Genomic DNA, 3,688 nt, shown 5'->3' on the forward strand with positions numbered 1-3,688 from the left:
ATCCAGTTGTACGAATAGCACGATTTTAACTTAAACAACAATCCGGCGGCTTACCCGGCCCAAAATTGTTACTGTATTGAGACAATAAAACAGTAGTCGTTATATAAATTGGGTACCCTGTGGTTTTTCATATAAGCTTTGTATGAGAATTTTCTTTTCCGTTTTTCGGGGCCTTCCCGAACTCCGATTCTTTGGGACTTTTGATATGTTGTTAAGGACATCCGAATGAGCCATAATCCGTTGAAAAACCTTTTGTTGCAATTTGTTGAGGGTCTGACCCCAATTTGACTGGACTAAAAGGACCAAGAACTTCACAAAGTAAAAATAAACGGTGGTCTTACCGCAAAAAAGCTGAAAATCTCTAGAAGATTTAAATTTTTTTGAAGTGTTACCGTTGTTACTCTTTGCTTGTTTTCACTTTTTCTCAGTGGCTGCTTTGCGAATCTTCTTCTCATCTTCAGAGTCTGAGGCGAGATCATCACTCTCGTACTCTTGGACAACGAGCCAACCATCTCTGTTCTTGTCATCCGGACTACTAGTACTGTCATCAATTCGTGTTAATATATTGTCCAACTGCAAATTCACCTCCAACTGCTTTCGGTTATATTTATGGTTGCCTTCATACTTAATGTCTGCAGCTTCCTTATAGGACTTAGCACTTCGTTCAAACTGCTTCCCTTTCTCTTCCAACTGGGAGGTCAGATAGCCTTTGAAAAGCGAAAAAACCTCATTGACCAACTCTGACTTCGAAGAAGAGTTCTGAAAGACAACGTCTGCTTGGGCAAAAGAAGGCGCCGAACCACTCTCTAACATGAGGCTTGAAGCAGTCTTCTCAGCCATCGAAATGAAATGAACTAAATGCCAGGATGGAGAACGTGAGCGAGAGGAATCTTGCAACTCCTCTAAGCCTTAAAGACAAAACACCCACTAACCATAAAATCCCTGGAGACACGCCCTAACGGCATGCTCCAACCAAACACGAAAAACAAACTGCTAACAAACTGCATAAATTTCATACCAGCGGAAATACATTTTCCAATTAGCCAAACTTACTACCCCTGCAGTGTAATTATGGCGCGTTTTTATGGACAAAATATAGAAATATCATTACATCCATGTCATGTGCAATAACAGGTATTTGATGCAACATGGCACAAGTAAAAGATGTTCAAGAAAACTTAAAGATGAACAAAAAACTAAATGATATTGGTTAAAACTAAAAGATGAGGAAGCAGAAATGGTTAATTGGGCTTTGATGAGAAACCCTGGGGCTTAATTTAGTTGTCAAGATGGTGGATTTGTACTGATTTGTAGCAGAAATGTTAGCACAGGCAAGGTGCACGGAGTTGGTCAGCAGTGAGCCACCAAGATGGCCATATGAATTTGTGCTCTGGCAAATTTCAATGCTTTTCTACGTTATTTGGTTTTCTTTTTAGCGTTGGGATGCCCAAGTTAAGTGAACAATAATCTGAGTCTCAAGCAAGTGGTTTATGCGTCAAACTATTCTCTGACATGGAAGCTGATGTTTCTCTTGCACATCACGTAACGCAGAGGAATGCGACAGCAGGAACGCCGAAACCAATAATTTGTAACTTGTCAGAAGATTGTTGGCGGCAGCTGTTATGGCTTGACGAAACAATGCATGTAAGGCGGACCCTAGTTTTTTGGGATTTGGCGAGGGAGTCTCTCTTTCATCTTTCAGGATATTCGACCATTTGTCACCAAAGATGCAGTGTGTTTTTAGCAAAGCGAAGAAATTCAAAGGGCAAGACAACTATGAATTTTGTTGCACGAAAAACTCTTGGGTTTATTTACGAAAAGATGGCAGCTCGCAAGCACTGAGGATACAAGACGTTGCTGATTTAGCAAGGCTTGGCTAATTAATAATGTATCCTTTTCTAACTTCATCGAATCATGAATGACAATCAATATCGGAAAACTATAAGATCTCTGTTTCAGGAGTTACCGTATTTTGCTGTCAACTAATTTGTATTGCTCCACGGTCAATTTAATAATCTCAACACTAGTTCTCTGCCAACCATAAAATACCTTGAAAAGCTTTCCAGTTCTCATCACCGATCAAGATATCTTCATCAGGGTACCAGTAGGATTCCTCAATCCTGAGGGTTAAAATAGGAAGGGTTATTTCTTTTTCTTGAAGGCAGCAAACGAAAAACTCTGCAGAGACACGAACGCATTGTCTTTGTGCACTTGTGATCGAGTTACCCAGAGAAAGGAAACAATTCTGGCATCTTGACAACTAAACGAGTCCCAAGGGTTTCTCGTCAAAGCCCGCTTAATCGTTTCCGCTTCCTCATCTTTTATATTTCGTCCAAGGCCAGTAGTTAAAAATGATGCGAAAACAACTCTGGCGTAGGGTGGCAGTAAAGCAAGCTGACTTACTTTAAAAAACAACACCTTAAAACACCTTAAGTTTATTAAAGATTAAAAACATACAAGGTAAGATAGGCACTGCTCGCAGTTAGCTACAGCTCTTCAAGGCAAGCAGTGGTTTTGATGCATAACAAATAACAACAGATCAACCTAACAGAATGGAAATAGTAACTTACAATAAAGTAACAGGTAAAACAAGAGAATCGAAAATACACTAATAAAGAACTAGGACTAGATGTGTACAGTTAAAGAAACGAGATTTACAATAAGAGAAAATGACTTAGCCGATTACAACAAGATTTAGAGTAGAAAGAAAGTTATATTACTTTAAGTACTTAAGTTAAGCGAACATAGCCATGGTACTAGAAACAACTGACAAAAGCGGATGAATTATGTATTATGCAAATATAATCCACTGAGTTTACAAGATATTTTCAATTTTTGATCAAATCAGGTAGGTCAATGTATTGTCTGCTTCCGAGAATATTTGGAGAATCAAATTATGAATTTTGTGTTTAAAATTCGTTTTGGATGTGTGATGCATTTCATCAGGTTGGCTGTTCCAGACTTTAACACAGACCTGTGGAAAGGACTTATTTCGTTTTTCTAATGTAGAGTACTGCACGGAGAAATTACCTCTTGATGATGATCTTGTGTGATAGGGGTGAATATTTGATTGGAAATTAAAAATATTAGTTATTTGGGGGAGTCTGGGTAATTGTCGAAAGTCGAGATTGACATGTCGATATTCCAGAGATCATCGATTTGGACACTTTTTATAACAATCAGAGCTTGCATGTGATTGTTCCTTTGAACTGATTGAACTGAAATCTTATCATAAGAAATAGTCTGGAAACACGCTAAACCCTGCCGTCATGCTATATTTACGCATATTTTCAGCATTTGCCATCTGACAATGATGAGTTCTGGAACATCATTTTCTTTTATTGCAGTACGAAAGAAATGAGAAAAATTCCACCGAAAAGGTATACGCGATCTCCTAGAATAACAACTATTTTGCAAATAGTCTGTGCACATGTATCCAATAACTACACTCGGAAAACTAACTTTACGATCAACAAATTAAAGATGACACAGTGCTGACTGAGACACAATCACAGGGGAAATTATCTTTGGGGACATTCTTTAGTATATGTACCAAGAAAACAACAGCTTAGTAAAGAAAACCGGAAAACAAATGACAAGTGAGAGATAAAGAATGATGATTTTAAACACATCAGTCCAAGACAACCACCGTTTCCACTTAGATCTGAATTTATTCAGTGTACACAAA

The 3,688-nt window shown here is 38.2% G+C and overlaps 1 pseudogene; it reads right to left on the bottom strand.

Moving 5' to 3' along the window:
- Window positions 1–414: 414 nt before the first annotated feature.
- The window catches only part of LOC138009815 (uncharacterized), a 5,285-nt pseudogene continuing 2,011 nt past the window's right edge, over window positions 415–3,688 (bottom strand).

Source organism: Montipora foliosa, chromosome 7 (assembly GCF_036669935.1).
Source record: "Montipora foliosa isolate CH-2021 chromosome 7, ASM3666993v2, whole genome shotgun sequence".
NCBI classification, from domain to species: Eukaryota; Metazoa; Cnidaria; class Anthozoa; order Scleractinia; family Acroporidae; genus Montipora; species Montipora foliosa.